The 27,315-nt window shown below is 55.5% G+C and overlaps 1 protein-coding gene across 2 annotated transcripts in view; it reads left to right on the forward strand.

The window, feature by feature from the left end:
* The first annotated feature begins 351 nt into the window (after nucleotides 1-351).
* Lingo1 (leucine rich repeat and Ig domain containing 1) overlaps nucleotides 352-27,315 on the forward strand; it is a 48,698-nt gene continuing 21,734 nt past the window's right edge. The window contains exon 1 of one of the 2 annotated variants that reach the window (XM_033756037.1): nucleotides 352-412. The gene's annotated coding sequence lies outside the window, so the exon portion shown is untranslated. Of the gene's footprint in view, nucleotides 413-460; nucleotides 483-27,315 lie in introns of those variants that run through there. The other variant, XM_033756038.1, reaches the window with a different exon arrangement.

Below are 27,315 nucleotides of genomic sequence, written 5' to 3' on the forward strand. Positions count from 1 at the left end.
GAAACCAGGGAGACTGAGGGATAAATCAGTGGCACACATCCTTGTGTCACAGTGAGAATCCACACATGCACATGGATTGAGGGCTCTCAGGAGATCCCTAGAGCTGGCAATGAGGAGCCAGGCCAGGGAGCAGGGTGGCCATGGGGACAGAGCCAAGTAATGGGAGAGAGGGAGGGTATCGGCAGGGTCTTGAGTGCTGGCAGGGGAGTTTATACCTTGGGTAGCAGTCAGTTGGGGCCAGGCTGGTGGGCAGGGGTACTGAGCTGGGCCTACCTGGGATCACAGAAAGCCACCTCTGTCACACTAACTTCTTGCTCTTCCCACAGTGCATGCGGGGACCAGGACGGACAGGCTGCTGCTGCCCAGACCCCAAGACGTCTGTCTGTTTGCCTCCTGGTGCCATCTGATCCAGGTAGGGGACAACGAGGTGGCTCAGCAGCTTCAGGCTCTGCAGGGCAAGGGCCCAGGGTGCAAGGACCTTGGTGAGTGGCCCTGCGGGGCTCTGTGGGGACATGGCTGAGACCTAAAGCCCCTGCAGCTGGGCCCTCCAGTGAGGACACATCTCCTGAGGCCCAGGATTGCCACCCCATGCCTGGTGTCTGTGGCTGCTCAGAATCTGTATCTCAGTGCCCCTACCAAGGGCCCTGGGTGCTGGCTCTCTGGCTTTTTGCCACCCAGGTCCCATGCTGCAGGACTCCTCCAGGACAGTGTACCCCTCCCAGCCCTGGGAGTCAGCCCATCCATACCTTGGTCCCTTGCTCCTGGGCACCCCAGCTGAAGACTTCCTGTCCCCCAAGGAAGGGATAAAGTGGGGGCCAGGGTGGCCAGAAAAAATATGGTTGTCCAGTTGAGTTTAAACTTCAGGCAGATGACAGACTATTTTTTAGTGTAAATCTGTCCTCAAAGAAATTTTTTGTGTGTGTACCGGGGATCGAACTCAGAACCTTGTGCTTACAAGGAAGGTGGCAGAACCACCAAGCTAAATCCCTGGCTCTGGCACATATGATTTTATTTGCTATATAAAATCTCCCTTCTTGATGAGCCAGTCTTCCCTGCTGGGTCCACCCCGGCCTCCCAGATTGGCTGCCCCCAGTACCCATGGCAAGTGTCTGAGAGCCAAGAGATGTTTAGCCAGCTCAGGCCACAGTCAGCCACCCGGGGCAGAGTCCAGGCTGGGGAGGTAACAAGGCAGAGTGGGCCATGCCTTTGTGCCTGTGAACAGAGCCATGAAAAGAATCAGGAATAGAAAATTGTCACCTGGACCAGGAACCCAGCATTCCTGGGGATGAGGCAGGGCCAGCTCATGGGGACTAGAAATGTCCTAATTCTGAATCCTTTAGTAAGAGGAGCCACAGGGCATGTCCTCCCTAAACAGAGTCATGTTTCAGATGTCAAAGATTACAGGTTCCCTATAGGTTATTAATCCTACCTACCTAATGTCTTACTTGCCTGCCTGCCTGGCAAGATTTAAAGTATGTGGTCAGCACCCTTCCCAAATCTCCTCCTCCCTTGCTGATTTGATGTGTATCCTTCTAGACTTTGTGCCCTGTGCTCACAATGCAATCAAAAGGAAAAGCACAGGAATGTGTTGGCTACAGAATCCCATCCCAGATCTGTCCATAGAGTTCTTCTCTGTCCTCTTCCATCCATTGTACAGTCTGTAAATTCCCGATCAATCATTAATCCTATCGCTGGCCATGTAAGTTGCTCCAGCATCTGGCTATTTATAACCTACTCAGGGAGCCTCTGGGTTTGAATCTGTGCACTGGGTTAGGGTCCTTAGGGTATGTTTCCAGGGTCAGAGAGCATGGATAATTCCACATTTGGTTGGTTCTGCAGGGCCAGATAAACTTCCAGGAGGTTGTGCCATCTCGTGCTCTCACAGACCAGGTGTGTGGCTGCCCTCACCTACCATGGCCATTACTAGTCACTGAAATCCCTGCTGATCTCGTGAGCCAGAGGAATTTACCTTTCTTTGATGCTAATGCCACCATAGAAGCTGTCTATATGTGCACGCTGGCCATCTCTATTTCTTCATTTGTGAATTGCCTCCTCCTGCCAGGTTCTCTGCTCATTTTGCTTTGCATGCGTACATTCTTTGAGTGAGTTATTTAGTGAGCACCTACAATGTGTAGGACACTGTTTTGGTAAGGGACCTAACAGTGAACAAAACTGACCAAAAATGCCTGACCCGTGGAACTTCTGCTCTCGTGGAGGAGCACCAGCCAAGTTCCGTGCGTGCAGTGTTGTGTGTGCCAGGGGCTGGGAGCTCCGGAGGAAAAAGAAGCAGAGGAGGGAAGGGATGGGCACCCTGGGTGAGGCCGTCACCTGAGATGGTATTGAAGAGAATGAATTGAATCGTGTAGGTGTCTGGGAGGAGTGTGTCTCAGATGGAGGGAATGGTGCACACAACTGAGCTGGGACAAGCCCTGCCATTGGGCACAGGCCCATGTGGCTGGACCAGGGTGAGCTGCACGGCAGACAGGGATCAAGAGTGGATCCCACTGGGCCTAGAGAGTTCCCAGGGACTCTGGATTTTGCCCCAATGAAGTTGGGAGCTGGGAGAGGCCCTCTGGTGACTGGGAAGCAGGGACATTGGTGACTGAGGGACAAGTGGGGGTGTGGTGGGTTCCAGGTGCACAGTCCTGGCAGAGTCTGTGGAACTTGCTGGTAGTCCAGGTGAGGGCTGTGTTGGAGGGAGATGGGACCCAAGGGGGACTGCAGGGAATTTGGTCCAGGTTCAGGTTAAGTGCCCCTTCTCCAAATTCTTCAGGTTCTAGAATATTTACACATACAGCATAAGGTATCTTGATGATGGGACCCAAGGATAAGCATGAAATTCATGTGTGTTCTGTATACCTCACACACATAACCTGAAGGTCATTGTGTGCACTATGTTTAATCATGTTGTACACAAAAGAAATCAGAATGTCTGAGTGGCAGAAGACAGCAGAGCAGTAAGCCAAGCCCCAGTCTCACAGCAGCTGTGGACGTGTAAAGTGGGGGCTGCCAGGACTTCCGAGTGGAGCTGTGGAGTTGATGGGGCACAGGAGGCTGGTGGTGGGGACAGGACGGGGCTGGAGACACAGATTTGGGGCCAACAGCTTGAATATAGAATTTAAAGCCAGGAGCTCAGATGATAGCATGGAAAGATGAATGTAGCAGAGAGAGGATGGGTGGCCCATCTGGGACACCTCTGTAAGTCAGAGGGCGAGGAAGCCGGTGTGATGTCCTGGAAGCCGAGGGCAGCTCCGGTGTCACGCGTGTGTGTGTCAGGTGCGGCCAAGCGAAGGTGTCCAGAAGAGAACTGACCATGGCACAGCGAAGAGGAGGAACCCACAGAAGGCCTTGGCTTCAGTGCTGGGGCTGCAGTGAAATGCAGCTCACTGATTTGCAAGACTGAATCGATGTATGAGAGGTTAAGGAGTTTAACTCTTTATTTGTCATGCATTGGAGACAGCTTTTCACAGGTTTTGTTTTATTTTGTTGTTGTTGTTTTTTATTCTTCAAAAGTTTAAAATTGTCTTGTGATTCCAATCTGTCATTTTTTTATTTTAAAGGACTAATTGATTGTGGTAAGAACACAACATAAGATCGAGTGCATGTTTGCAGTACACACTGATTACATTTGTCATGGGAAGTTGTACATGCGCATAACACATCTTAATTCTTTCTACTTCTCTTCCCCTCCTCCTCCTCCTCCTCCTTCCATCTCATGGTCCCCTTCCCTTTTGCAAAAGATCTATCTTCATGTTTTCTATGATTTGTCTTTACTTTGCTCTTTAGTTGATTTATACTTTGAGTTTCTCCTATGAGAGAAACCATGGAATATGTACGCTGTGTGTCTGATTTACTTCACTTGATATGGTCTCAAGGTGCACCTGCCTTCCTACAAATGACTCAAGTTTGTCCTTCTTTATGCCAGAGTAGTATTCACCCTGTGTAAATACCACACTTTCTTTTTCCACCTGTCTGTTGATAGACATGTAGGCCACTTCCAAGATTTAACTATTATGAATTGTGCTGCTGTAAACACCGGTGTGTGGGTATCAGTGGAAAATGAAGTCTTCAGCTTGTTGTAGGGAGGATACCTAGAAGAAGAACACCTGGGTTGAATAGAATTTCTATTTTAAAACTCTCACTCTATTCCTTTGTAGTTTCTGACCTTACTCACTGAATGTTTGTTTTGTTGTTTTTGCAATTGTCAGGTACTGTTTTCTACTTGTTTGTAAGAGTTGAAAATACATCTCCAGTTCATCTGGAATGTGTCTGTGTGGTTTGAGGCAGGGATCAAATGACCAGCCAGTTTCTGTGATGCTGTTTATTGAGTCAGCATCCTTCCTCACTGCACAGAGCTCCGTGCCTGTCGTCTGTGAAATGTCCCCATGGTCTCATGTCTGTCCATGACTTGCCATTTGATTCCATTGATCCTTGCCTGGGGAGAGCTTTAGGATGTTGAGAGAAAGACTTGGTGATCGATGGGGTGGTAGTGTGAGGAGGCAGAACGGGAACAGACAGGGCTAACTTCTATGTGGGCAGGAGGAAGGAAGTCAGGGACTCCTCAGAGTCCTGCCTGCCAGGCACACAGGGCCTTACCTGTCACCTTCATCAGTTTGCACCAGAATTCTGTGAGGTTGGCATCTGCGGAAGGGGACACTGAGGCTCACAGTCCCCTACACTGCACTCTGCATCCTGCCCTGCCATTTGGCTGGTTCTTAAAGGTTTTCCCATTTCCAAAAGTGACTTGTTAAAACCAAAATACTTCTGACAGGGAATCACACGTTAAGTTTACAGCTAACATCTTAATTAGCAGTTAACACCTCTGTGGGGCTTGGCTGACAGTGAGGACACCGGGGCAGAGGGGCCTGTGACAGAATCTAGGTTAGGAACAGCTCAGGGGAGGGGAAGGGGCAGGTGCCCAGCAATGCATGCCACCCCCACCCCACACCCCCACAGAGGAGGGGAACTGGCTGGACTCAGAGGAGCTGGCTGCCATTAGTCACCTGCCGTACCCAACCCAGAGGAGGTGGGCAGGGACTTGGCCTCAGGAAGGTCAGAAAAACAGGCACCCATGAGCCACCAGGGCCCAGCCACCAGCAGTGACTCAGGTGGGATCTTTCTCTGACACCCACTTCCTGGATGCGAGGAAGAAGGGCATGAGCCACCCAGAGCCTTCTCCAAGGCACAGCTTGGTCTATGGCCAGGGTCAGATTCAAAGTTCAAGGGAGCGTAGGTGCAGGGACTAGGTGGGTGTTGGGTGGGGACTGCCTTCCACCTGCTGCTGTGTCTGGGCCACTGGGCATGGGCTGCAGGTCTGAAGCTAAGGCTTCTCTCCTCTCTCTGTCCCAGGCTCGGGGGACATGGTTGTAGCTTTGGGGCCCATCCTGCATCCCACCCTCTTGTTACCTGCATGACCTCCCCAAGGTGCTGGGAGGGCTGAGCTGGGGCACACTATGGAGGTGTAGTGATAGAGACTGGAAAGAGAAAATATGTTTCCAGAGTCTGGGGTCAGTGTCAAGAGGCCCAGGAAGGGGACCTGTGTGAGTAGAGGCTCCAGGATCAATGCATGGGCAGGTGGTACCTGTCTGTTGGAAGGGGTAATGGCCATTTCTAGCTGTTGGCTTGGTTCTGAGGGCCCAGGAATCCAGGAAACCCTGAGGCAGAAGGCTTTTGGCAGAGTGGCCCTCATCCTGTGCCCATGTTTCCTACCCATGAGCCCTGCCCCTGGCCACCCTGAGACTTGCTGCACCCAGCGGAGGCCTGACTTCCTATCCAGGTCTCCTTCCACTTGGAGCCGGACCTCAGTGGCCTTCCCTGAGACTAGGCTGTGTCTCTGGACAGAGCAGGCCCAGGGAGGGTTTGCGAAGCGTGAAATTTGGCCTGGGGGCATGTTGCCATGGTCACTGTCATGGCTCAGGTGCTTGCCCTTGGGGAGCCACTCTGGGGACTTGGACAGGACGTGGGTGGCCACTGTGTGAGGGTGACAGATGTGTAACCTGGAGCTTGAGGACTGGGAGCCCCAGACAGGGAGGTAGCTTATGGATGTGTTTTGTTCCATTTTGAATAATTTTTAAAAATTGAGATATAATTCATATAGCATCACATTCACCATTTAAAAATGTATGATTCAGCCAGGCGTGGTGGTGCATGCCTGTAATCCCAGCACTCTAAGAGGGTGAGGCAGAAGGATTCTACGTTTGAGCCCAGCCTGGGCAACTTTATGACTGAGGGAGACCTTGTCTCAAAATATAAACTAATAAAAAGGCTGGGGATGTAGCTCAGTGCAAAGGCCCTGAATTCAATCCCCAGTACTAATAAGAAGAGTGTACAATTCAGAGATTTTAGTATATTCACAAGATTGGGCCAATTCCACCAATTCCAGAGTATACTCATCAGCCCCAAAGGAAGCCCCATCTCCATTAGCTGGGGGTCCTCATTCTCGCCTCTTTCCGTGCCCTGACAGCATGAACCCACTTTTCTCTAGAATTTGTCCATTCTGGACGTTTTGTGTAAATGGAGTCATACCACGCATGGCTCTCACAACTATCTCTGTGCCTTAGCAGTTGTCCTAGGCTCGTGTTGCTGCCGTGGGGACCAGAGCTTGTTCTTTGTCGGGGCTGCTGGACAGTGCACAGTGTGGTCACCATGTCTACCCCTCTGCTCCTTCCTGGTCCGGTGGGGCTGTGGGTGCCTGGGCTGACCTGTGTGTCCAGCTCTCTGGGTCTGTTCTGAGGAGTGTACTTGCTGGGTATGGGCCGGTTTGGTTCCAGGTGTGTCTACCAGGGCACTGCTGCCTGTTCTCCTGTCCTGCCTCCCTCTCCTTCCATCTGGGCCCCCGGAGGGGTCTACGTTTCCAGCCCTAGGTTGAGGGACAGTGATGGAGAGGAGCACGGCGTGCTGCTGACCCTGGGCAAGTGTGGGGGTATTTGACAGGGGTGGGGCTTTGCCCACGTGGACAGTTCTAGGGCTGGAGAGGGGAGGGGGCTGGGTCTCCAGGGAGAAGCTGGGATGTCCTTGCTGCTTCCTCTCTGTCTCCCTGCACCTAACTCGAAGATGAGGGAGAGGAGCTAGGGCAGAGGAGGGTTGATGTAGCCTCTTCCTCAGCTGGAAGCTGCAGACCCAGAGAAACTAGGGCAAAGGTGATCCTAAACCCAGACATGCCATGTCTCAGTGTGGCATCCGGTCTCCCCTCTGTGCCTCCATACCAGGAGCAAGTGAGGTGACACAGACCTCACCGGCTTCATCTTGCCTGCTGACAGGCAGAGCTCACAGGCAGAGCGCTGGCCCCAACCCGATATGCGCACCCCTGGGTTTCTGCTCTGTTACCTAATGGGTAATTATCCCCTAACATGCACAGAGGCGAGGAAGAGATTTTCTGCGAAGCAAAATCTCCCGTGAAATATTCAGGCCACGCTGGGCTTTACTTCACAGCCAGTCTAATCGCTGCTGCTTGGCTGGGCCCGGCTGGAAAGGCTGCAAGTGCCGTGGGCTGTGCTGGGCCTTTTATTTCCTGCTCAGCAGAGAAAGGTTCCTGGAGGTTGGGAAGAGCCAGGCTCAGGCCTCAGATGCTGTGTGTGAGCACATGTGTGCGTGCACATGCATGTGCATCTGTGCCTGTGTGCATTTGTTTCCATGTGTACTTGCTTCTTGCCCTCCATGCCTCGCCATGTGTATGGAGCCATATGTATGGAGTGCGTGTCTAATGTGCCCAATCTGCAATGGCCTGGCCTGTGTGTTTCTGCTGGGGTCCTTGGTGAGGTGTCCTCTGTCTCAAATGGGTATGGAGAGGCCTTGTGGAGAGGAGATTGTACAGCCCCTGTTCTGGCAGAAGCAACCATGGAGACCCAGGTGGCAGCAGTGGAGGGCTTGCCTACATCTTGCCTCAGGGACCTTTCAGGAATTTGGCCTGGACCCAAAGCTGACCTTGGGAATCCTCACTCCCCAACCCTGGTCCAGAGTGGCCCATGGGGAGCACATATGTGCCAGGGTACAAGCCTGTGTTCCCGTGGCCAGGTGCACTTTGGTGCATGCAGGGCCCTGTGTGCTGGTGTCCTGTGTGCCGCATATCTGAAGGATCCAATGTGGGTGCCTCTCTCCAGCTGCAGGTGTGCAACAGAGCCCAGATATGGCCAGCAGTGCCTTGGGGGACACACACTTCTCACACATGAGCCAGACACCCCAGGACTTGCTGCTCCCGGGCCTGTGCCCAGCCCTCCCCCAGTGGAAGAGGCCTTGGTAATGTGCCAGGTACTAGGGAGGAGGTGGACAACAAGGGGACTGCTCAGGCTGGCAGGGACCCACTAGCTCTTTTCTGAGGGCAGTTTCCTCCCCTTGCTGATTATACCACCCTGTGATTGGAAGCTCTGGGGGCATCTGTGAGACCCTACCTGGAAGGGAGATATCTGGAAGACTATTGGTGGGGTCAGGAGGGGCCCACACCTTGACCCTCACATGCCTGAGACCTACCCAACAGCAAAGCCTAAGGTCCCTACTGTTGACGGCAAGGCCAGGGCAAGACCTGGGGCCTTCACTTTGTTGTCAAGCGCATCTTTCAGCTATTAGTGATGGCAGCCAGGGATTTGGGAGGATTTCTCTTTCATTTCCCAGAGCTTTCAGCAGCCAGCCTGCTCTCTCCCTCCTTTTCCGCCAGCCAGGGCTGAGAATGCACGCGCGCGTGTGTGTGTGTGTACGCATGTGCACACACGAACACACACACACGTTCTCTTTCATTTCCCAGAGCTTTCAGCAGCCAGCCTGCTCTCTCCCTCCTTTTCCGCCAGCCAGAGCTGAGAATGCATGCGCACGCGCGTGTGTGTGTACTCATGTGCACACACGAACACACACACACGCACACGCACATGCACATGTTCTCAATCCATATACATTCACATGGCTCCTGTGCGACAGAGAAAGAAACTGGGTCACCCTCCTGGAAGGGCACCTGAACGCCATCTCCCTGCACAGCCTCTGTGCTGCACCCTCGGGTTGTGCCCTGAAGGCCATGGTTGACCCCACCCTCACCAGACACCTGGTCCATCCTTGGCTTCCCTGTCCACGCAGCCTCCCTGGGGCTGGGCATCTCTTGGGGAGGTATCACCCTGAGCAGGTTGCATGTGGGGTGACACAGCTGTCCCAACCCCACTGAGCCCTTGAGCCTCAGCCCTGCAGTTGGGATGAGGATCCAAGGACCCTCAGAATTCCGACAGAGATGCCTGAGTGGTGGCATCTTGACAGAGAAAGAAACTGGGTCACCCTCCTGGAAGGGCACCTGAACGCCATCTCCCTGCACAGCCCCTGTGCTGCACCCTCGGGCTGTGCCCTGAAGGCCATGGCTGACCCCACCCTCACCAGACACCTGGTCCATCCTTGGCTTCCCTGTCCACGCAGCCTCCCTGGGGCTGGGCATCTCTTGGGGAGGTATCACCCTGAGCAGGTTGCATGTGGGGTGACACAGCTGTCCCAACCCCACTGAGCCCTTGAGCCTCAGCCCTGCAGTTGGGATGAGGATCCAAGGACCCTCAGAATTCCGACAGAGATGCCTGAGTGGTGGCATCTGGCAGAGGGGACAGAATGTGGAAATGGACAGGGCACCTCAGAGAAGGGGCTTCTGAGGGGAGGAGGCAGAGGGACAGCTAAAGGTATTGCTGCTGTTTCAGGATAGAGCTTGGAGTGGGTTGGGTTGCAGCCCTGAATGTATGAGGGGCCATGAGACAGGCTGGGACTCCAGCCCACGGACTAGGGTAGGAGGAGGTGATGGGTCCCACCCGACCTTACCCTCTCCAGTGGGAAGTTTGGATCTGGGAAGTTGCCACAGTAGAGCCACCCAGGAGACCTAGAAGCCTGACCACTCGCCCCTCTGGGTGCCCAAAGTATGTTTATTGAGTGGAGGAAAAGACTGGACTTGATCAGAGGTAGATATGAAGGACTTCTTGGTGCCACTGGACAGCTTAGCCCAGACTTTGATGTTTACAGAGAGGAAATGGACCCTCAAAAGGCTTTCAGCTGTGAGGTGTCCTGGGCATCATCAGCTTCCTCCAGAGGGCAGGTTCTGCCCTCTGAGCCCAGAGACGCATTGCCCCAGTGTGTACTTGTGTGTGCGTGTTTGGAGTGTCTGCTACTGGGACACCGGCATCATGCATGTGCACTGTTTGTACCTGTGTGTGGTCAAGTGGTGGGAAGGGTGGCTAGGAGTTGCCTTAAGAGTCTGGACCCAGAGACCGCCCAGCCTCCAGAGGGGCCTGAGAGGTGGTTTGGGGGCCACTATGAGGGAGGTCTGCGTCACAACCACCATGTGGGAACAGAGACCCCAGGCAGGGCCATGGGGAAGCTTGGGGCAAAGGCAGCCAGGCCTTGGGCAGTGTGTAAAGGGGAAAAAAGGCTGGAGGGCTTCTGAGAACGTGAGGGTTCTGGGGTTAGTGAAGGTGAGGGTGAGAATGATGGTATTGCATTCTCAGGAGGCCTGGGCTGTTGCCTCCCACTTAAGAGCCTGTGGAAAGAGCTGCCTGCCAGTATGACCCAAGGGCCCTGCCAGCTCCATGGTCCTCCCTGCTCACCTTGTCCTGAGAACCAGTCTCTGCCTGCAGACCAACCCTGGCCTGGCTGCACCCGGAGCTCAGAGCCTCTCTGGCAGACGTTGGAGCCCAGGAGTGGAACAGTGAGGACAGTAGAGGACGGAAGCAGGGACAGGAGCTATAGCACCACACCGCCCCTCTGGTGACCAGACATGGCTCCCTGTGGGAGTGCACCTGGTGCCCCAGGGCCCAGACCTGGGGTGGGCAGCTGGTGGTAGATTCGACCCATCATCCCATCAGCCTGTTGTTACTTATGGGACCATTGCCTTCTCTTTCAACCTCTGTCCCAAGGCCACAATAGACCCTGGAAAGGATGGGAGGAGGAAAAATGCAGAAGGTGAGGTATTTGGTGGGCAGGAGGCAAGGTCTGGTGGTGTTGGTAGGAGGAAAAATGCAGAAGGTGAGGTAGTTGGTGGGCAGGAGGCAAGGTCTGGGGTGGTGTTGGATGCATACCCCTGTCTGGCTATACATCTAGAGGTTGTTTGAGCTCTGGGGCCCAGAAGGGATGTCTTTTACCTTCACCTCAGGGTGGTGGCCAGCAGAACAATCACAGTGACTATGCTGGGTCTCATCAGCAGACTCATATGGCAAGGTGGGCACTGTTGTCCCCATTTTGTGGGTGTACAAACTGAGACCCAGCAGTGGCCTGCACTGGGATGGGGTCCTTTAGGCAGGGAAGGTGTCTGGGAGGGCATGCAGGACCCTGTCTCCCTATTCTGCAGGTCTGACCACACTTGCAAACTTTTCACCCACTCTGACCGTGGTTTCTCCTATGCTCCTCTGCCTTCCATGCTGGGGGCCTGGGGTGTGGACCACAACCCAGCTGACACACGCATCTCTTACCCAGGCCTGTGTGGAACCAGTCCCCACCCAGCATGGCTGCCTCCTCATGGCTTCTGCCAGCTCTTTCCTAGTAAACTCCTTTTTACTTTTCTGCCAGCTCACAGTCACCCCAGCCCCATCCTCATGTCCCTGCTCTCTCCCCAAGTGCCTAGCCCTGGGCACAGGCAGCCAGGCCTGGAGCACCCTGGAACCCTCCTCCTTCCTCTTGCCATCCTGGGTTGATGTCTTGGGCAGGTGTCTGGCCCCTTCCCTGTGCACCTGCAGCTCCCAGGCCAGCCCTGGAGAACCAAGGACACCCAGCTCCTGGAGCCACTCACCCCACTTTTCAGTCTTTCCGTCTTGGAAGGCCCAAAATGGGGTGCTAGAGACCTGAGTCTTCCTTCTTTATGCCTCCCACCCAAGCAGCTCCAAAATTACTATCACCCAAGACCAGTTGGCCTCAGATTAGGGTGAACAGGAAGCAGGTGGCCTTTAAACAAATTCGCACTAAAGTGTGCATGACTAGGCTCTTTTCAACGACAGTATGGTGCATCATAGCCATAGTATTAGTAATGAGCACTGTTAGTAATAGTAATGTTCAGGTTTTACTGTGTCAGGCAGGTTCTGACCCTGTCCTATATTAAGCTGCTGAATTAACCCACTAATCCAGACAGATGTTGAGGAGCAGAAAGATAAGGGAAGAACATGGAGAGCTGGCAGCCCAGTGGGAGGCTGTCCTCTCCCTCCTCCCAGCCTCTTCCCCATGCATTGGCTAGGGTCACCTTGGGAGGGCAAAGGAGGCTCAGCTCCCCCTGGGAATGCATGGTTCTCAATGAGAATGGCCAGGCAAGAGCCCCCGGGGATCCCGAGTACCCCCCAGGATGGCCTCAGCACTGAGGTCACTCACAGGCTCCCTGAGGGTCAGAGGCATTGTCCGCAGTGGGATCTGCACCTCCTGCCCCTTGGTGCCTGCACCTCTGCCTGGTCCCTGTGCAACACCAGGGACCCCAGTACAGTATCTCTCAGACAAGGTTGCTAAGCCCCAAGTGAGTCCTGCAGGAGTAGAGTGGGAGTAGGAGACTGAGGCCCACACGGACTCCTCTCCAGAGACCCTCCCAGTTGGAGGGGCTCGGGAGCCTGCAGATTCTAAGAGGAAGTCAGTTCCTGCCCTTCCCCAGTGTGGTCGCCAGGTCCCCAGAGCCCCCACTGGAGGCTACCTTGCTGCAGGCTCCCAGCCTGCTGGCCAGCTCTCAAGGTCAGGCTGCCTTGCCTCTCAGTGATCGATCGGGAGACTCCACTCTTCTATTAGAAACCTCCTGGTGTGGCCGGCTTTGCCCATCCACTCAGCTGCCTCAGAACAGCCGCTTCTCCATCCCTTCATGGGGAGATGGCTGGCCACTTCCTGACCCTCCCTGGAAGGCCTGTAGGGACTGAACTCAGTTCTGAGTGGACCTTGCTCTCCACAGCTGTGTGGCATGGGGCCAGCTCCTTCCGCTCTCCTCGCCTGTATATCCAGACCCCATTAGATGACCTCAGGATCAGTGTGGGAACTGACACGGTCCCATGAGGAAGGGCCTGAATGGGTGTGTCCAAGGGGACATGATGGCTCTTGCATCTTCCAGAAAATCTGGGAACTGCTCAGAGAAATGGCGTTGGGCTGGGCCCTGAAGGGTGACCAGAACCTCAGGTTTGGGGCCCGGTCCTAGGGTGGTGATCTGAGGGGTGAAAGAAAGGGTCCAGCAGAAAAGCTTATCAGCCTGCAGCCCAAGATCCTGCTACTCAGGAGCTTCCAGGGTGACCAGTTGTCCATTTACCCAGGACCTGGGTGTCTGTAGGGACTGGAATTCTCAGGACTGTAACAGACAGTCCTTCAAATCTGAGTGATTCTCAGCCTCATTTCCCTCCAGCCCCGCTGCCAGGCTGCCTGGCTGCTTGGCCGTGCTGTGGTTTTCCCCACTCTTAGTCTGTCCGTTCCCTGCCATCCTCCACGGGCCTGAGTGTGAGGATCGGGGTGCCTCTGTGTGCTCAGCACCGACCCCCTTGCTGGGAACAGTGTGAATGTGTGAGGGGAAAGCATGTGCCCGGCCAGTGTTTGCTGAGTGAATTCATGAGGCCCAAACACCATTCTGCTTCCGAAACAGACCTGGGCAAGCCTCTTCTCTTCTGGCCTCAGTTTCCCATCTATACCATGAGGAGCTTTGGGCGTCCCAGGGACACGAACAGGGAAGGGAACAATGTGACGCTTGGTGTGGAGGGCCATGTGGATAGGGTGGACAGGGGCTGGGAGAGGGGACCATCCCGGCGCTTGCCACCTGGCATCTGGCCACCCCTGGGGGCCGTTTCTGTGTTGGTCCAGCCCTAAGTTGGGGGCATCCAGAGTGCTAGTGCCGATCACCAAGCCCCACTCCCCTCCCGCCCCCAGGAAGCAGATGGCCCAAGCCTGGGCGGGCGGCAGAGACGGGGACTGGCATTTGTATGTGTGTGGTTTTTAAAAAATCTGACACATTTTTGTCACGTCTTGGTGCATCAGAACAGTAAAGGAGGCGGGAGTGTGAAGAATGTTTTAACTCGCGACTTTGTAACAGTTCCAGTTTCTTGGTGCCTCCTCCCCCTTCCCAAACCCCCGCGGCGGAGCCTCCGAGCCCATCCATCTGTTTCCCAAAGCCTTCTCCCTGCCCCCATCCTCTCCCTACCCCCTGTTAAGGGGCAGATGGGATAAGAGAGCAGTGCAGGACTTTGAGGACCCTGGGCAGTGAGGGAGGGACCTGCTTGTGGGTCCAGCTCCATCCCAGATCCGCTGTGTGGCCTGAGTAGTTCTCACACTCTCTGGGCCCCATCTCTGTGCCTCTAGAGGTTCAGGCCTTTCCCTTTTGGGATTCTCCAACTCTGACACTCACAAGAATGTCTAGTTAGGAGCTTAATAATGAGAAGAATGCAGGAGGGACAGAGACAGTGTTGATACGTTCCCCTCAATCACAGAGGGAGCAGCATTCAAGAAGCTGGGCAAAGTGGGTGTTGCCTTTAACCCTCTACCCCGCCTGGCCTCTCCCACCCCACAGTGGCTCTCTGAAGCTAACCAGGGCTGGCTGAGGTCCAGCGCAGTGGCTCTGGAGTCAGAAGGAGGGGAGTCTGGAAGCCCCACATGTCCCCCATGGCCCTTATCTGCTTCTCGATTGTTTGGGGCCCCAGGAAGGAGGCAGGATGGATGCCAGGCCCTGGAAGACTTGCTCCTTAGCCGCCAGCTCCCAAGCCTGCCTGGCACTCACTTGCTTCCGTTTCATTAGTCATGGAGATGCCAACTGGCCTGGAAAGCTGGTGGGCATGGCAGATCAGGGGCATGAAGGAGTAGTGCCCAGGGCAACTCCCTCATTTCATGGCTCAGAGGCCAGAGCTATCGGATACCTGTGCTCTCATCACTTGGGATAGGGCAGATAGCTGGGGGCCAAGTGCCAGGAACAGACAAGCCACCCCGATGCAGAATCCCTGACGTCAGAGGGCAGGGGAGGCAGGGTGCCCTGCTTGGCACCTGATCATACCTGACCACAGGAAGCCCCTAAGTGTCACCCCATGTCCCTGAACCCTGGGTAGGCTGGTAGGGGGGTGACACAGGAGGGAGTCATGCGCTGTGGCCAGGGCAGAAAGGAAACCAGTGTGGCCCCATTGCAGCCTGGCCTGCACCCTGGGCCTGTCTGAGTCAGGGCCATGTGAATCTCACCAGATGGTCACAGGGTGGCTGTGGGGGGGAGGAGCCAGAGTTGCCATGAGAACCCGCACACTGGCATTTCCTCTTTTGGGGAGGCTGAACCATATTTCGCAGGCAGTGTAGGCTTCTGAATCCCATTTCTCTGTGTTTTTTAGGAAGGGAAAAAGGGCAGGGGGAGGGGGTGGAAGAAGACGAGGAGGGAGAGGGATGGAGTCAGACAGAGGGAGCAGCAGGAGTGTCTGGGGCTGCTGAGGATGCAGAAGGACCACTGTTCCCCAGAGTTTGGCCAGGCCAAAGCCAGGTCTGGGTCCCTTCTGCCCCCTGCTTGAGGCTTCACCTTGAGTCTCTGGACCTTGCTGGTTTACTTACCCTCATCTCTGTCTTTGGAGTGTCCAGCCCTGGCACAAGGACTCTGGGAGCAGCAGAGGCCAGAGAAGTAGGCCCAGATCTTGGACTAGTCCAAGGCAGGAGTCCACCCTACCAGCCCATCATAGCTCAGCAGCCAAACTCCACAGAAGCCCCCCTGGGGAACAGAGAAGTGGAGAGAAGCAGGCTAAGGAGGGCTTGGGGCAACGACAAGGAAGATCAGCTCCTACCGCACATCTGGCTAGAGCTGGGGAACAGACAGCAGCCTCAGTTTCTCTACTCTGTGAAATGGGGATGATAGCAGCAACCCTGGGGACCAGAGAGGCCAGAGCAGAGCTCACTGGGCAATAGCTGCTGTTGCCACCATGGTTCACTATGCGGTCCCTGAGCATCAGGCAGGGATACAGGCTGGGCTGCTGAGCAAGGAGTCCAGCACAGTGATGCCGGTGCCCTCACTGTGACTCTGGGTGAGATCCATTGAGGACCCTCAGCTCCAGGTACCACCTCCAATCACCACAGAGCCCAAGCATGAAGCCTGCATGTGCCAAGACCCTTTCATCTCACTCTTTCCTTAACGTTGCCAGCAGAGTAGCTCCATTCCCACCAGACACCAGGGGACCGAGGCTCAGGGAGGGCATCCATGGTCACCCAGCTCAGGCCCATCACAGACTGAGGCCCAGTCCGGCATCTCCAGTTAGCCCCTGTGAGGTGCAGCAAGGGTGGGGATGGGGAGATTGTTCTGTGCCTGGACCAGCCCCACTGGCTCTGGTCTGACCAGGTGTCTGTGAGAGCCGGGAATCCTGGCCTCACACGGGTCAGGACTGGTTCTTGATTTTGCCACTTATTTGCTCTGGTTCCCGCCAAAAGTTACTAAACTGCTCTTAGCTTCCGCTTCCTCATCTGGAAATAGGGCACCTGGTAGGTAGCCGTGTATCCGTCAGATAGGATGAGGTTTGCTGCAATAATGGACACTCCCAGTGACTCAGGCTTCTTTTTCTCTCTGCACTACTCACAGGACAATAGTTTCTTATTGTCACCTAGGATCCCAGGCTGATGGGTTCCCAGTGTCTCCATGTGTGCATCCATGGTTACCATGGCAGCAGGAAGAAGCATGGCCATGGCCCTGCTGGCTCTTTGGGCTTCTGCTTATAAGGGATTCAGTGACTTCTACTAATATTTCATTGACCAAACTAAGTCATGTGACCACACCTATGTTCCAAGGGGACAGCTCCTCATCTGTACCTAAAAGAAAAAACGATGGGGTTTTTCATAAACATCCCTGTATGATGGCCGCAGCATGTCACACCCATTGGATGGACTAAAGGAGGAAGGATCCTGGCCACAGAATGTATCTAAGGGACATTAGCTCTTTCCCCTTCACCCCAACTCCAGAAAGGCCCAGGCTCCCTTGTTTTTCCTGCCCATGGAGATGGGCCAGCAGGGTTGGTGACAGGCTCTGCCTTGAGAATGAAGGCCTTTGCCTCTGGAACAGAGACAGGTGATGACTTCCCCTGGTACTGGCATGGTAGTGGCCAAGGCAGAAACAGCAGATGTCTCACTCCCAGGTGCATCCCCTCCCCACCCCAAGGCTTTTTTGAACAAATGAAAAAGCAGCAGACACCAGTAATACCTTAACTTTATTAAGGGCTCCATGAGACCCAGATCAAATTACTTCTCCTGCAATCGAATGGGAAATTCAATTTCACCCAACAAATTGTTCCTCTCAATGCCAGGAGGGTCTGAGGGTCTGGGGGGCCCACCTGGCTGGGTACCCTGCCTCTCACTCTGTGACTTCCCTCTTCCCTGCTGGGGACTACAGGTCTGCCTTCGAGGCCTGGATAGGCTGGGATGAGTTAGCAAGGCCTGATGGGAAGGGACAGGGTAGAACAACAGCAATTTAGGACTTGGGTCACTTGAGCCCCAATGGAATCAGAGCAGCAAACAGGGTCTTGAAATCCCTGGAACCCAGAGCCACCTGGGTCTGAGTCCATTGCCACAGGCTGTGTGGTCTTGGGTGAGTCCCTCTCCCTCTCTAGCCTCAGATTCTCCTCCCTACCTTGGCATTGGTTTGTGAGAGCCGCTTTGCCAGCTGGCTTTTTCCCCTCCTCCAGGTGAGTCTGGAGGGGGAGAGGGACCACATCCATGTGCCTTGTCATTGGGCCCACAGGGTCAGACCCTGCCCGGCCACCAGAGCTTACAGTCACAGAGGTCGACAAGACAGGTACCCAGGCAAATGTCAGGTGCGGTGACAGGCACACTAATCCTGGAAGGGCTCATGCTAGTAGGCCTAGTTGTTTCCTTTCCCCTTGTTCCCTAAGCCTGCCATTGACACCATTGTCCTGGGAACCCAGGAGGACCCCCTGGTGAAGGAGGTAAGGAAGCAGGTGCCAGGTGGAGGACAGCAAAGACGAGGAGCAACCAGGTGTGAGTGGCAGACATCGCCTGGAAATATACTGACGCAGGAAATAGGATTCCGTGTTCTGTTGGCACACGAATACCTATGTGCACACGCGTTCCTTCTGCTGCTGCAGCACAGGCAGGGGATGGCGGGGTCACTCGGGAAGACGGAGGAACTGTCATCCATCGCCCCAGAGTGTGGAGCGGAAAGGCATCCCAGTCCCCTGAGTCGTGGGGAGGGACTCTTCTACACAGGGAGTCAATGTGAGCAGCGAGGACAGCAGTGACTCTTGGGCACTTAGCATTAATGAAGCACTCTGGTGTCATTGTCCTGCTCAATCCCCACAGTACCCCGGTGAAGGATGCCCTTGCCCCATTGATTCCTTGATTCCCCAAAGGCAGTGGGGATCCACTAGGCCTGTGCAGAGGACGTGGTCTATGTGTGCTTGCCCCTGAAGAGCCACACAGCCTCACCTGGGGACATTGCCTTTGCAAGCACATGGAGCAGGGTCTGGAAGGATGGGAAATAGATCTGGTCTTCCAGTCCCGCTTCTCCTGACTTCTCCAGAAACTCAGATGTGTCCCAAGGCCTCCCTTGCTCAAGTCTGAGGCCCTGGCCACCCCGGAGACACAAAGATCTCAAAACCTACAACCCCAAGCTCCTGCTTCCTGCTGGGCCTTTTTCCCTAGACACAGACTGGGCAGAATGAGCCAGTTCCATGGGGAGAGGGGTCCTCACAACAGTACCCAAGACTCCATGGGGCCACCATGGCTGGTACTTTTCTCCTGTGGCACCCTCAGGGATCTGTGTGTGCTCTGTGCTGGATGCTGTTGCAGGGTGCGATTTCAGGGACTGCAGACTGAGCTTGGCACTGCTTCCTTGCCTGCTCATTAGCTCAGAGTGTGTCTGGAAGAGGTCCGGGGCAGTGGGTACAACGTAAGTCTTCTTGAAACCTGACTGGTGCCATGACCACATGATACAGACCTGGGCATTTGGCATTTGACCCCGAGAGGGAGCTGTTACCACCTTTTCTGGCTTTAGATTGCCCTGGGTATACTCAGCACCCACTTCTCCGACACTCAGATTCCTGTGGCCTCCCAGGTCAGCGACTGTCACTTGCCATTTTTAGGTCAGTTGGGTTTCATTAGCTTGTTTAGCTCTTTCTATAGCAGCCTGTGAATTAGCAGAGAGAAGGTGTTAACTGCCTCCCAGAGCTCCACACTGCTTTCCAAACACGCTCATTCAGTCCCTGTCAGTCATTCTCTATTCAGAAAGCATTTACTGAATGTCAGGCGCAGGAGGCTGTGGGCTCATGGCTACTGTTCAGCAAACAGAGAGCCCCCTCTTCCCCTGACCCCGTCATCTGCTTTCCGTGCCCTGTGCACTCCATCTGCCCTAGCTGCCCTTCTGTAATTTGAGCTTGGCTTCTGATGCTCCTGTTCCGCCTGACTCCTGGCTCTGAACCCACCATGGAGACCTGACATGGTCAGGGACAGTTACCACACCCGAGCCTGCATGGGTACCTTGTCCACGCTGGCCTACTCCCTTGCTCTACTTCCCGGTCCGTGTCCTGTCATCCATTGGCCACACAGGCCCCTCTCCCCTCTTTGACCCCCTTCCGGACTTCCTAGCTGCCTCTGACAACCCTTCGGCCTCTGGTCTCCACCTCACTCTGGAGTTGGGTGCCCCTCCACCGCACAACTCCTGTGTGTCTCTTCCCATCCTGGATGTGACTTCTGGGCTCAGAGGGACTGGGAATCCAGGACAAGGATCTTGCTGGGATTGAACCCAGCCTTGGCCTCAGGCCTCTGACAGGCTGACTCATTGCTCAGCCCAGACAAAACCTGCAGGGTCCAGGTTGCCCCCTGCCGGATGCCCAGGGTTGCCATGGCGACCCTCTGCCAGTCTTCCCTGCATGGAGACAATCAAAAAATAACAGCAAGGACTCTTTTATTCTCTGTCCCACCTGGGAGCCATTTAAGCCTCCCCACTCCTTTTGACACATAATAATTTTTTTTGCTTTTAATATTATCCTGAAATCTCATTCCCTCTCCCCCACTTTTAACCTCACAGTCTCGAGGCAGTGTCTCGAGGGCCTCGGGTCTTGAAAATCTACACAAGCACATGTGTGCACAGGCCCTGTATATTTGTATATGCCACGCCATGGATGTCAGATTGACCTTGTCAGCTCATCAATGACAACAAATTTCAGGGAACAGCCCAGCCCCTCACCACCCTTGCTCTCCACTTGACAGTCTACAAAGCCCCTTCCCCACCAACATCACATTCCAGGAGAAGACAAAGCCTGGAATTTCAGGTGCATTGACTAGTGTCACCTGGCAGCCAAGTGGGGCTGGCAGGAAATCTTTCTGGCTTTCCATAGCTGACCTGGGCTGACAGAGCTGGGGTGGGGGATAGAAGGACCCCTTTTTATGCTCTGCATTGTCCCCTAGCTCAGTTGAAAGCAGTGTTGGGAGCTGTCGCCCTCACCAGGAAGGCAGCTATGGGAGTCCCAGCAGGCTACAGGGCCCAGCCTGCCACCTCGGGGGCCCTTGGCTTCTGCCCTACAGCTGGGGTCATTCCTCAGCCTTCCCAACCGCACCAGCTGCCCGGGTCCTCAGCAGCCACAGGGCCAGACCCCATTCAGAATCCTTCAGTCTTTCCTTGCTATGCCCCTGGGTCTTTGCTGGGTGGAACTGGTTCCTTGCCTCTCCATTGCAATGCCCAGCTGTGATGGTCAGTACCGTGGTACAGACTCATACAGGCAGTCACCTCAAATGCACATGCATGTTTCCAGCATCCAGACACAAAATCCTCTGTCTTACTAAAGAGTGGTGTTGACATGGAACATGCTTACTTCGAGTTCATGAATGCAGGCTTTACCTTTGCCCCAAACTGCTTTTCACAACCATGCCTGTAGCGCCTACAAACCCACTTATACTGGACAGCTAAGGAGAGCTAAGGAGACAGCTTGGAGGTGATGCAGGCTTCTGTCCTGTGTCCTGCAGCACCCTCTCCATGTGCAAGAGTGGAGTCCTTCCCTAGATGTGTAGTGACGCACTTCCCCAGCTTTGGACTCAGAGCTACACCGACAGAGACCACAATGGTACATGCAGAGCTGAGAGCACCTGGCCCTCGGGGTACTCCAGGTATATGTGCGGGACCTCTGGGCCTCTTTGGGAGTGTTACAGCAGCTTTGATGCCAGGCTTTTCTCCTGTCATCCCTGTCCTCGGGTCCTCTGTTTAGCAGGCAACAGAGCGCAGACTGGGTTCTCGGAAGAGCAGGGAGCTATCTGAGGACCCCAGCCTTGGACAGCAGGGTACATAGAGTGAACTTTGTTGGGAAGGGGTGTAGGTACAGCCCTGGGGACCTCACCCCGCTTTGGTTGTTGCTGCCTAAGATTCACCCAGCCCACTGTCCCCCTTTCACAGCAGGGTCTCTGAGCTCCAAAGGACAGAGGCAGGTGTACACATTTGCCTGGGGCCGTTCCAGCTGTACCAGCCCACTATGGGACCACGGGCCAGTGACTTCCCCCTTTCGAGCCTCAGTTTTCCCTCTATGAAATGTCCCCAGCAATGTATCTGCCTCATAGGTCCAGTGAGTCACATGTCTAGCGCAGTGCCTGGCATGCAGCAAATGCTCCTGAAACACTGGTTCCTGGGGTCAATGCTATGGTTGGGGCTTTGGGGCTCTCTCTCCACATCTGTACAGTGACATTGGTGATAGTGATGAGGGGTCAGTTGCTCATACCTGAAGCCAGAACTGCCCCGCCTACCACCCCTCCCTGACCCATCTTTTCTCCATGCCGAACCAGGAAGAGGGAGGGGAAGGAGAGAGGCCGTCCATCATTAGCAATGGTGGTGTCAGTTTTCCCAGAGCAGGGGAATCTGCAAAGTAGTCAAAAAAATATTTCCTCTTCGACTCCAGCAGCCCAGCTGTTCACTTTCAGGAAAAGGGCTGAGGGCTGAAAATAAAATCAGGAAACAATGATGGGGACAAAAGAAGAGAAGGGTGTGGTGGGAGGGAAGGGAAAGTGGGCCAGGATCCCTGCCGCTCCTGCAAAAAGTTTCCTTCAGGAAGACCCTCCCTTGCAGCGCTGACCATGGTTATCTTGTGCCAGGGGCTCTTAAGAGCAGGGCCTGCCCTCTCTGTCCTGTGCTTGACAGAGGGACCTAGGCCCTTTCCACTCTGGCTTCCCGATGTCTTCTAGCAGCTTAGGGCAGGTAGGGCTGAGCTGAGACCTTGTTCTTGAGCCTGAGGGGCCTTGGGTCCTCAGCAGCCAGGCTCACCCAGCCCAGCCCTAGACCTTTACCTTCTGGCTGTCGCGGGGGCACTGTCCTTTGACTCCAGGGTCAGTGCCTGAAGATAGATGGTTCCCACCACACACCCCCACCCCAGCGTGCTCTTCTGTGAGAACCCACTGCCACTCACTTCTCTGGGACCCTGGGCCTGGGCCTGTTTCTTCACTGGTACCGTGGGAATCCCATGGAACTACCTTCTCAGGCTGCAGGGAGGAAGACAGGAGTTGAGGCCCATCTGCTGTGAAGGGCACCTATGGGTGCAGAGGAAAGGGCTGGCGCCTGCTGGGCATTCCTGCTTCCCCGTGGCCCAAGGTGGGCCTGGCTATCATTGCACCCTCCCTGGCCCACCTCCCTAGTGCTCCTCAGGGGTCACACGGGATCTCTTTGGGGAACACTTGAAGCAGTGCTGTGGAGATGGGGGCCGATAATGAAGACCTTCTTTGGGAAGATGGCAGGGTGGGGCTGGCCCCTGAGGCTGGCCTGTGTGGCAGAGAGCTGGCAGCCTTGGGCCACCCTCCTGGGAGTCCTCTGCCCATTTCCCCCACCTGTCTACAAGGTGGGACATGTATTTGGGGTGCGGAGGACAGGGGAGCTGAGCTCCTGCCCGACTGAGAGCCACAGCCCCTTCTCCTCTCGCTCTGCCCCCACCCCCCTAGCTCTGTCAGTTTCCATGACACTGGGGTGCTGGGAAGCAGGACTGCTCTCGGGACAGAACCAGACTGAGCCCATGTGTGCTGGGAGTTGGTGTTGCCTCACACTGCCGAGGGGTGGGCTCGGGGCTATATGGGGCTTGCAGCTGGTCCTGGGGCACTGGTTGCCTTGTGCCCCAGGCTGCCCTCCTCCATGCCCCGTGAGCTGGTCAGCACCCACCCAGGGCTGAGTGTTTCCAGCAAGATCTTCAGTGTGGCCCGTTTGTTCTTTGGCTCCCCAGAGAGGTCACCAGCCTTCTAGAGTGCTTGTGGGGCCGTAGGACATGTTCAGGATGCAGAGTGAGAGGCAGCAGTGGGGATGGGTTTGGTGGCAGTGCAGGGCCCTACAGGAACAAGAGGAACAGTTCCTGATGCTTCCCAGTCAGATGGTAGCTGGCATGGGTCTTTAGCCATGAAAGCTCACCTGCTCTCTCCACCTCCAGCAGCACCTAGGGTCGATGTGGCAATGTTCAGGAGTGGAAGGAGCTGGGCATCTGTGGAATAGGGCAGTGAGGTCCACCCTCCTCTGCTATGTGGTGACCCTGGGAGACAGAGTGGTAGGAGCAGGCTTATGGCACATACCTTACTCCACCCTGCTTACCTGCTGTTTGCCTGGGGACCCTTCTGACTCAGCTTCCTGGTGTGTGATATCTTTGCAAGCTGCCTCATCAGGCCCTGCAGCCCTGGATGTGGGGGTGGGTGGGTGGTCCTGCCTGCCCTGCTGTGGTGCAGGACTGGGACTGTGGGATGAGCTGCTCCCAGTACATATGTCTGGATGGGGGTGGTGTCCAGGAGGCAGAGGGGTCTGTGGTGTGTGCGTCACTGGGAACTTCCTGAGGGCACACCAGGCCTGTCTTCTCACTTGCTGATGTACCACCACCACGGTGCAGGTATTTATGGCTAGCTTTCACGCCCCAGCAGGTGGTGCGAACACGCTGTCGAGTGTGCTGTCCTGTTTTGATCTGAAGCTGCAGGGAGCCCTCCCGGCATCAGAGGCCTTGGCTGTCTCCACCTCTGGCTGCCAGTGACAGAACCCCACCCAGGTCCCTTTGTCCTATCCTCAAGCCTCTGTGACTGTACCCAGTACTGGGACTGGTCACATCCGGGAAAACCATCCCCTCTCCTTCCTTCTGTTTTCTTGTCTGTGTGGAGCGGCTGGAAGGGTCAAGGGACTCAGCCTGACACCGTGTCCCTCAGCTTCAGAAGTGGCCAGTGAGAGATCAGGGTGCAGTCCACCCTGGGTTCAGCCCTTTTCCAGTGGGTCACATGCAGATACTTTCTTCTCCCCCTGCTGTGGCTCCGACCCCACCAATCCCAAGTTCATTTCCCAGATGACAGATTGCTCCAGGCAGCAGTAGACCTGGATGAAGCAAGGAGAGGCACAGGTCTGCCCTGGGGACCCAGGCACTGGGCATCCTCCTTACTCCATGGCCTCAGGGCTGTGGAGCCTGGGCTTCTGGTCAACCTGGCAGCAATGGGATGGAGAGGGTGCCCCATCGCTGGGCTGGCAGTGCAGTTACCAGCCTTGCAGGGTCCTCTCCTGGGATCCTCTCCACCTGCAGAGTGGGAGCTGTGTTCAGAAAGGGTGGCAGGCAGGGAAAGAACTCTCCAGAGATCCCCACCTGGAGGGGTCTGTGTTCTGGAATGTTCTCCCAGCTATCACAGGCTCCTGTTTACAGATGTACCCAGTGGAGGTGCAGAAAGCCAGGCATGCTGCCTGGTGCCCAGAAGGGAGTTTCCTCTTGGCCTTCTGCCTCTGAACTATACCGGCTCTTCCGGGATAAAAACCTAGAACTTTGGTGCTGGGGTTAGGCCAGCATCAGTGTCTCCTGTCCTTGACCTCTGGGATACTTTGCCCATTGCTGGGGGGGTGGCAAGGAGAGGGGGACAGCCAGGACAGACCCTGGAAGGTTTCCTGCCCGCCTCCTGTCACCCCAAGCCCCAAGCCCATGGCTGTCTGGCTCCAGGGTGCAGTGCAGCCATGGCCGATGCTCCAGCAGCTTTCGGACTCCCAGTACAGCGCAGGGACCTGGCCTGGGGCCAGGCTGCCTTGCTGTGCTGTCCTCTGCATGTGACCCACATAGTCCTGGACAAGAGACATCTCCTGGTGGTGAGCTACACCGAGGACCCAGAGTGAGCACTCAGGCCCAGAGCTGTCCTTCTGACCAGGCTGCCTGCAGGAATCACCCCCTGCGGGCAGGGGTGGGTGGGTGCTGGGAGCTGCAGGCTGGGACCAGAGTTCCTGGGGTGCTGCCCTATCACACCAGCTGCTGTAAGGAGAGGCAGGAGGGCCAGACTCGGAGTTCTTCCACGCTTCCATGCTGTGCGGCCTCTAGCAGCTATAGGACCTCTCTCGTAGAGCAAACCTCAGGACAGACTGAGGCTGCGGGAGATAACACAGGCCGCAGAGGGAACCCGGGAGAAGAGGCTCAGGAAACCACTACAGAACCAGCGCTCTCCTGGGTCAGGATTGGGGAGTGGGTCTGTGTGCTAACCCAGCCCAAGGGATGGGCCAGGCATTGAGTCACCTACAGAGGGCCAATCTGTAGTCCCCCAGAGCCAGGTGGAGGCACAGGGACGCCTCCTCCAGGCCCAGACTGCTTACCTGTGTGGTCCTGGCCAGCACTGAGCGCATGATGGGCACAGGGCTAGGCTGCAACTCCACTTCCTGGAGGGGGCTCAGCCAGCCAACCCCACCCGAGGGACAGTGGGTTCCAAGCATTTCACCAGAAGGAGCTGCAATACCAGTGGTCCCAGCCCTGCCCCACCTGGCCTCCCTGTGCTCTGGCTCCAGATCTAACTTCCTCCTTCTTTGCTCCCTGGTGGGGTCCCTGCAATGGTGGAACCCAGGGTCGACCAAGGTGGGCCACCTTCTTCACCTCAGTGTCCCTTCGCTGCTGTCTTGGGCTCAGGTCTTAATGGAGTGTAAGCAGCCTGGCAAGGGAAACTGCATCAGGTTTGATTGTATTAGGAGCACTGTGAGGTGGAGGTGAGCAGGAAGGGACATGCATTCCTGAGGCACCAGGCCTGTCCTGTCACCCGGGTTTGCGCTCAGGACTCTCCTACCACCTCCAAGGCAGACACGAAGGTTTCCAGGCAATCTGACCGGGCAGTGGTCCAGAGAGAGCGGGTAGCTTGCCTGGGTTGCACAGCCAGCAGCTGGCCTCCCAGGTGGTGCACCCTGGCATCTGACACCAGCACTCAGCTCACAGCGCCTGGGCTCCTGGAACACTGGCACGGGCACACCTCATCCCCCAAACTCCAGGTTGCAGCCTTCTCTGTGGGCACCTCCCGACTCCACGTGGGTCAGTGGTGGGAGGCGGGGCGCGGGGCCAGCGGCGCTCAGCTTCCCGCCACACCCACCCCCATCTGTGTCCCTCGTCATCCTCATCAGCTGGGTGTGGGGGAGCGGACTCCGTGCCAAGCCGGCCGCCCCTTCGTCCGTCTCAGCTAACAAGCTGTTCATGGGTGCGATGTGACACCTGCTTTCTTCTTTCTATGTTCAATAATTTATAGGCGTATTAGCAGCTGGGTGGCTACCCTGGGTCCCTGCCAGATGGGACAGGGTGTTGAGGCCCGGTACCTCCTCTGATATTTACTGTCCCGCCATCAATTATTAAGGCTCCTCCTTCATTTGCACATAATTGTGTGGCTTCCAACACCCTGCTCTCCAGCCTCTGCAGAGGGGCTGGCCTGCCCCCATGAGGCTGCAACGGCAGGGAACCCAGAAGCCACCCTGCCTAAGAGTGGTGCAGCCACCACAGCTTCAACCTCCTGCAACCACACTGGATCCCATTGGCCAGCACCGGCCTCCCTCGGGCTGGATGTACCCCCCGCCCCAGGGTCAGCCCTCTGCACCCTCTTTCTCTCTGTATGATGCCAGCCCTACCTCTGGGCTCTGAATGTCTTATTTTTTGTATTTTGAGACTTGTTATGTAGTCCAGGCTGGCCTGAAACTCGAGATCCTCCTGCCTCAGCCTCCTGGTGTTGAGATTACACACACACACCCCCATGCCCAGTTTGGCTGACTCCTTTTTGCCCTCTGGTTTCAGCTTGGCCTCCACTACCTCCTGGATCCCTATCCTGAAATGTAGGGTGCAAACACCCACTTCTCTCACTTCTGCCTGTCATGCTAGGTCTTGCTAGGCCCATGGGTTTTGGAGCACAGAGAAGGCTGTGGTTAAAATGTTTGTTGAGTGAATGAATGAAATAATGTGTAGATACATGAATAATGTACTGCCTGCCTGAGCACCAGCCTCCCCTACCATCCAGAAAATCTGCCCTGCTGGGTGTCGTCGTGCTCGCCTGTAATCCCAGCACTTGGGAGGCTGAGGCAAGATTTGCTGTGAGTTCGAGACCAACCTGGGCTACATAGTGAGTTCCAGGTCAGTCTCAGGTACATAGTGAGACCCTGTCTCAAAAAAACCAAAAAAAAAAAAAAAAAAAAAAAACCCAAAAAAACTG

Source organism: Fukomys damarensis, unplaced genomic scaffold, assembly GCF_012274545.1.
Source record: "Fukomys damarensis isolate Sample0158 unplaced genomic scaffold, DMR_v1.0_HiC HiC_scaffold_25, whole genome shotgun sequence".
Lineage (NCBI taxonomy): Eukaryota > Metazoa > Chordata > Mammalia > Rodentia > Bathyergidae > Fukomys > Fukomys damarensis.